Raw genomic sequence first — 8,223 nt, 5'->3', positions numbered from 1 at the left:
CCCACACGGTGGAGAACACTGATGCCTACAAGCTGTCCTCTGACCTCACACATCCACTGTGGCATATCTGTGCCACATACACAATAAGTAAATATAAAATTATAAAGTTATTTTTTTTTAATTACCAAAGGCCACATGTGTAATGCAAGGCGGTTAAGTTTAAGGCCGGCTGAGTCCACATGTGAGACCATCTAAAAAAACAAACAAGTAAAAAAAATTAAAAATATCTGAGTCCTACCCTAAATTCTGATATGCAAAATATGAGTTTTACCTAATCTTAGGAGTTTTAAATGTTCCCTGGGAGTTTGGAAGAAACCAAAACCAATTTCTTTCACATGACTTCACATAGCACACTCTTCCTACGTCACTACCCTTCCAAATATGTAAGGGTAAACATGTATTTAAGTTCACTGAGTCTAAGAAAGCATTCCACCGTGACCTAATGGGTTCACAACACCGAATCTTCATTTATCAGTAACTTTCCAACTAACACAGCAAGACTGATACAGAGAAAATTCTCAGGTCATGTTCTCTTAATAAAAAGTTTAGTAATGAGCTGGGCAGTGGTGGCGCACACCTTTAATTCCAGCACTAGGGAAACAGAGGCAAGCAGGTCTCTGTGAGTTTGAGGTCAGCCTGCTCTACAGAGAGTTCCTGGACAGCCAGAACTACACAAAAAGACTTTGTCTCATAATAAAAAAGGTTCCATGCCTAACTAAATGAATAGTTCTCATGAAAAGTATTCCAGAATTCACTACATGAGGTAGAAAGTGCCTAGAGGAAGCCCCATTTTAAAACCATTCAATGCCTATATTAAAAACTTAATTTTGAACTAGAACCTATTCTGTTTACATATATATGTGTAGATATATATATATATCTACACATATATATGCATATTTTTTAAAAAAAGATTTATTTTATTTATTATATGTAAGTACACTGTAGCTGTCTTTAAACACCAGAAGAGGGAATCAGGTCTTGTTACAGATGGTTGTGAGCCACCATGTGGTTGCTGGGATTTGAACTCAGGACCTCCAGAAGAGCAGTCAGTGGCTCTTAACCGCTGAGCCATCTCTCCAGGCCCTGTTTACCTATATTAATTCCAAACATATATTAAACCTTAGATTTAAATCAGGGTATCTTAAAAACTGGCTTTTTTTGTTTTTCGTTGGTTTTGAGCTAAGGTCTTACTGTGTAGTACTGGCTGGCCTGGAACTTACTCATGTCCATGAGGTATACCTGAACTCAGAGATCAGAGTGCTAGACTAACAGGGAACATCACCATCTCTAGCTGTATCTGTACTTTTAACTTATGTGCATTTGTAAGTGTGGGCTTGTGCATGAGTGCAGTGCCTGGAGAAGCCCAGGCGTTGCATCTCCTGCAGCTGTAGCTCAGGGAAGCTAAGAACTGCCGGGTGCTGGAACCCAACCCATGTCCTCTGCAAGAGCACTAGGCACTTTTCCATGACGACGCATGGCTTGAGCCCCAAACTGGCGTTCCAGAATATCAAGAGTGCTGGGATGGTGAGAGAACCTGGCGGATAAATGTGCTTGCTGCCAAGTCTCCTAGGATCCATAGAAGAACAACAGATTCCTGAGCAGGTGTAAACAAGGATGAAAAGGGGTGTTCAAAGCTAACTATCGACCACCAAAAATAAATAGGTTCCAGTGTAGGGTAAAAATCCATTAAAAAATGTATCTCAAACATTGTTAATTTTCAATTTCTAAAACAGTAATTACTAGGAATAAGTAAAAGAGAAATTATTTCCCCATGGCCCAGGGTTTAGAGTCTTCTCGACTTTCACTGGAAAAATGAGAGCAGATGCACATAAGGAGCACCTGCAAGGATGTAAGATGATGCAACAGGAGGGCAGAGACTCAGTGGGGGGAAACGTGCGTCCGTGCAATGGCACACACCTTTACCTTTAATCCTGAAAGGAAGGCAGAGGCAGGCAGCTCTCTGTGAGTCTGAGGCCAGCCTGGTCAACACAGTGAGTTTGAGGACAGCCAGGCCCACAGTGAGACCCTCTCTCAAAAAAACAAGCAAGCAAACAAACAAAAAATCTGAATGCATACACAGGAATTTATGTGCATCCAAGATAGTGATGTACAGAAAGTGTGAGGGCTCTCACAAATGTTAAACAGACTATATATTTAATGTACCTGTACATTTGTACAAACAAGAACATTTGGAAAACCAACCTTCAAATGAAATGGCATCACTAAATACTTCCTAAAGGGGGATGGTGAGTGTTGATAAGTTTTGGCTGTAATATTTAACCTTAATAATGAAAATAAATTCATATATTGTTTCTGGAATAAATACATCAATTTAAAACAAGAGAGAGATAATGCCCAATACTCTTAAGAAACATCAAATTATACCTACCTTGACGGTAACAGGCACTGAGAAAGCAGCTTTCATGGCACTCATCTTTCTCCAGTGGCAACAGAAAGCATGTTTACAGCAGGTATTTTGGTCAAATTCACCAGCTCAACACAGCCACTCAGCTGCTGGCTCCACTGAACCCAAGGGCAGGCTCACTGGCTCCTTTTTCTGTGTAAACGGCTCACGTCTACCTTCAGGAGCCAGGGAAGAGGAAGCCCACAGCAAATTCACTGAGTGTACTGTATTGCCTTGCTCAGGGAAAACAACTGCCTTTCCAAAATATCAGATACAAAGTGATCATACATTTATTATATATGCAACTTAATCACATAACCCTTCCTAACAATGCCTTTCAGAATTATTACCAGCCCTCAGGATGTACATCAGAAACCCTCAGATTATGGCAGGTAGTTTGTAACCTCCAAATGTAGCTTCTAGTAGTCTCCGTAGTATTTTGTAAAAACCACTTCACATAAAAATCCAGATTTCCAATTACCTTTATCAGGGAATGCTGGTACTTTCCTTGAAGGCAGTTACCATTCCATGGGTCAGGCACTTTGTAGCAGTCCCGTCCTCACCAAGCTCTCTTCCCTCCCAGCTACCCCGCATCACTGTACTTTAGGTGATGCCTTTCCTCACAGTAAAAAGACAATACTTGCACTTGTAACTCTCCCCAGGGGGAAAAGTAAGGCAGTCTATATATACTGTTTCAACGGGGGGAGGGGGAGCATTTTTCCATGAGAATATTCCTATATGGCTAATTTGAAAACTATCCTGTTGTATTGGCCACGCCTCTTATTTGTATTAGCTTCCTCTGCTCTGAAGACATTTGAATTCGTGATGCCTGGTTTATATAACATATGAGTGGGTATGCAATCAGTGGCAAGACACAGAGCCAATGAAAAGGCAAGCACAAAACCTGGCTGTGTAAACTGCACATATGGAGACCTACATGAACGTTTACCATATTTAAATTTTCTAGGTACCAGTGTAAGCGTCAACTGTAAAGAATAGAGACCAGATCTGAGGCCAATACCAGAACAGAGGAGGAATAAAAGTTCTTCCCTTCTAAGAGTTTGCTCTTAGGACTCAGAGAGGATGCGAATGACAAGTGTCCGGCTACTCAACTTATAAAGGCAAGCCAAAGGCAGAGGCAGGCGGATTTCTGAGTTCCAGGCCAGCCTGGTCTACAGAGTGAGTTCCAGGACAGCCAGGGCTATACAGAGAAACCCTGCCTTGAAAAAACAAAACAAAACACCAAAGACCAAAAATCAAAGCCAAGCCAAGAAAGACAGGGGTACAAATCCGTGAGAGCGTGGAGGAGGGCCAAGACGAGGATCAGCTTCAGAGAGGAGGGAACACATGGATCAGACCTTCAGATAACTATACGTCATAAAGAGGGGGCACAGGAAAGCCAGAGGGATTACTCAGGGAGCCGAGGCCCAGTGTCCCTGCAGTAAGCTTGGAGGACGCTGGAGCCAGTGCTGGGAGCCAGGCTGCTAGCAGACCACCATTTGAAGTGGATGAGCTTGTCCTTAATTAGTAAGGTACTTAACGGGGAATTACAAATTGAAGTAGATAAGATGCTGATTACTAGAGGTAAAGAAACAGGCACTGCCAGGCAGTGGTGGTCCATGCCTTTAGGCTCAGCACTGGGGAGCAGAGGTAGGCAGAGCTCTATGAGCTTGACACCAGTCTGAAACACACACACACACACACACACACACACACACACACACACACACACACANATGAGCTTGACACCAGTCTGAAACACACACACACACACACACACACACACACACACACACACACACACACACAGAGAGAGAGAGAAAAAGAAAAAAAAAACTCCATTATTTTTGCACCATAACAACATTTAAGATGATTAATTTTTAAGCTGTGAAGAAAAAGAAAAATATCAAACACAGTAATTTTTATGGGCGACCCTAGGTATATAACTGCTCTGTGACTGTGAGAATTCAGAAAGATATTTTAAATGTATGGTGTTGTTCCTCAAAGAGAAACTTACAGGATGTATTTTAGGTTCATACAGTTTAGTTACACACGCAATAGTAGAGAATTTACCATCCTAATATGTTTTTAAAGCCTTCATGAAGGAATTGTCAAGAAAACCAAAGTGCTGAGTTATAGACAAGGAAACCCAAACTCCAGTCTGTCCCTCACTGTACAAAATTAATGAAGTTCTTTTGTTTAGCTCACGTTTAAATAAAAACTAAGAATAAAAACAAAGGCAGACGGGGTGGGGTACTAGAATGAGCCCAAAGGCCCTCCCCGCTCAATCTGTTAAATGTCAAGGGTTTCAAAGGGGGCAGGCAGCCCTTGAGTCAGATGAGCTAAGTCACTTACAACTCACCTTCCAAAGCAAAGTTCTTGTTGCTAAAATACTGAGATTCTCATGTTAAAAAACAATCTAAAGTCAAATAAATGGCGGTTAAGTGCTTATACTCAGCCCACCCCAAGAAACACTGTGGAAGAAGGATGGAAAGGATGTAAGTGGGGGATGGGTCAGAATGCTGGGAGATGCTGTCTTTGAAGCACACAGCCAGTGCACTCCTAACTCACAGCCACTATGGTTACCTGCACAATATCAAACCAAGACCACCCAACAGCATTAATTGAAATCGATGCGTTAAAACAAAACCAACCAACCAACCAACCACCAAAAAACCCAGCAACAAAAAAGGAGAGGACATGAAGGTGAGGTGGGAATGTATATGTTTAAGATTCACTGTACACACATAGGGAATTATTAGAGAATAAAAGATGTCTATAGAGCCAAGCTGGCTTTGGGCTTCTGGTCTTTCTGACTCCAACTCCTAAGTGCTGAGATGCTCAGACAGCGTTCTAGAAAATCGGGCAAGCCAAGATTCAAATCCGTCCACAGCCACGATTTTCACTGGTGGAGAGTGAATTTCACAATTGGTCGGAGAGTGCTGCCCTCTTCTGACCATAACTACCATGGTATCAAAGCACTATAACAAGCAACCTCTCTCTCTGCCTCGGAACTCATGTGTCAATTCTACGTGATGTTGTGATTCCTGCAAGTATACAAGAAGCATTGCACTATTTATTCTCTCTACAAACATATAGGCTACATATGGAGCTAAATGCTTCGAAAGGATTAAGCATGAGAACACTCCACCAATTTTATGGAATGAGATGTTGCCCGGCTCTGGCAGAGCAACTAAAATAACCAAGTGTTTAATTTGTGGGTAATCTTTCAACAATTCTGCCAACCACATAAAGGCACCCAAAGTATTCTGCTGATTCTCGAGGAAGGTGAAAGAGGCATTACTGACCCTCTGAAGGTTCCATTTCTTCCTCGTGGAGGCATGAAGTACTAAGAAAAGAGGAAGAGGGAGGGAAGGAAGGAGGGAGGGAGGGAAGGAGGGGCAGGGAGAATACTTCACGAACATTCTTCTCATTAGGAAGTAGACCTGAGTGGGATTTGAAGTGACAGTGGAATGGACTGTTCCTATTCCCCAAGTAAGAAAGATTTTCTTTTATTACTATCTATGATTTACGCTCAGAAACAAGGTTATGGATATCTGGGAGAACATTCAAGTTTCTTAAGTGGAAGACTCAGTTAAGCTTTACCTACATCGTAAAGCATTAAGTTCTCAGGTGCCCCGTGGCATGCATCCAGAGCGCCAACCATCACTGCAGAGCACCACCATCTTCCTTCCAGACTTTCAGCAATGGGCTGCATAACTGACATCGGTCCATTCCTTGAGGTACAGGTCTCATGGACAGCAGCAGCTAGGAGTCTCAACTCTCAAGTCATGTATGGATCAGGGAGGCATGAGTCTCTGACCATTCAGGTCCTCGTTTTGTCACAATTCAATCATGAAGGGTTTTCTAGGGAAGCAAGTCTGTCGTCGTCACCTCCTTACAGTCGTGGTCTCTTGATAGCAGTCTACCACTGTGCTATGCTGTGTGGAGTGTTACAGTTTGAGGACATCTGTGCAAAGGATGCCACTGGTATTGTTCCTTCATTGCTGGAAATTAGGTAGGTGTAGGAAGGCAGATTGAGTGCATAGGAACTTCACAATTTAGAGCAGCAAAAGACAGGAAAAGTACCAAACAATTGAGACCTGGTAAGTAAATTTTCATAATCATGTCGATTATATGATACAGCCACAAGAGAGAATGGGATCTAAGGCTAGTCATCATTAAATTGATTAACTGATATACATGACAATTTGAAAAAGCCTCAAAGGAACTAGGCCAATGACAAAAGGTTCCACCAATCCCAAAGGACTATGTAATGTATTTTACATATGTAACATTCTTTAAGTGACAAGAGTATACAAATGAAAACCAGAATGGTGGCTGTCTAAAATCATATGTGCAAGGGGCTTTAGGGGCTCAAATCAGCAAGTGCTGAGACTTGTGTAACATCTCTATCATGTGCTCAATGCCACCAAAACAATAGTGATTTAGTTGAAACCATTTCTGAAAGTTTTCCGAAAATACCCTTTAATAATAAGACGTTAACTTTGGGAAACTAAAGGGAGATAACAGAAATATTTTATGTATGATTTGAATGGCCACTAAACCTCACTCTTAAAAGGAAAACAAAAGTAGTCCATAAAGACCGCCGACAAAGTGACTACTTAGCCAACCCACAAAATTTTCTTAAAAAGCATAAAACTAACTTTTAATGTTGGTTCTAGGTGCAGTGGGAAGCTGGGGGCAGGGGGGGGGGGGCAGGTGACAGTGTTTATGACATTCCTGACCGTTTCCAATTTTACACCATATGAGTGGGACACATTCTCATAAGCACTGTGGTGTTTTTCATGTTATCTGTGCTCATGCCCACGGTCTGGCGATTCCATCCTGTCATGACTCCTGCTTTGCTCTTGAGCCCCTCAAGCTTCCACGCTGGTCCTGAGGATAGGCCACCAGCTTCCTACAGATGCTTTCAATTGATCACTCTTCCACCTCCTCACACCCTGCACTGTTTCCATGGCTCAGCTCAATCTAGAGCAGCTATACGGTGGCAGAACTCTCTTTAGGACAGCTGGAAAGTAAGAGGTTCAGAAGCATCTGAGAAAAAGTTAAGTAATTTACTACTGATTTGCTTTTTGTTTTGTTTCTGTTTTTCAAGACCAGGCTTCTCTGTGGAGAGCAAGCTGTCCTTGAAAACACAGGGATCTACTTGCCTCTGCCAGGGATTAAAGGCCTGTATCATGCACGACTACTGATTTTTATCTTCTACTTTGTGGCTGGGTCCTATGACAGCAGCAGAGCGTAATAGTCCAATTTTATCCTCAGAATAGTGAGGTGTGTTTTACTATGATCCGTATTAGGCAAACAGGCATTTATAATTCCATTTTCATATCTACAGATGAAACTGGTGTTCAGAAAGTTAAGAGTCACTTGAGGTCACATAGGTTCTGAGAGAGGAACAGAAGTTTGTATGACAATCTATCAATACAAAAACAGGGAATCATTCCCCTTCCTTAGCCTGCTTTAACACTTCAGTTAAGATCCTAAGATCTGCCAGTCTGCTCCTGAGAACTTGCTGCCTTTATAGTCCTAGCCCAGCCCCAGACGCCCATTAACAAATACCTGTAACTTGTGGTTACCAGGATAAAACATTTAACACAAACTCCAAGTGGCTCCAAACCAAGGAAACCCAAGTGGAAAACTATTAGTTCAATTTAAAATGTATAGTCAATATTCTGGATGGGGTCTTTGACTTGCTCTTTCTGCCATAAGTGAAATAAATCCAGCCAGATAAAAGAAACCACAACTAAAATGATTTAAATACAAATGCAAGATAATACCCAATTGCTTTCTGA

This window comes from Mus caroli, chromosome 12, assembly GCF_900094665.2.
Source record: "Mus caroli chromosome 12, CAROLI_EIJ_v1.1, whole genome shotgun sequence".
Lineage (NCBI taxonomy): Eukaryota > Metazoa > Chordata > Mammalia > Rodentia > Muridae > Mus > Mus caroli.
This window is presented reverse-complemented; position numbering follows the sequence as displayed.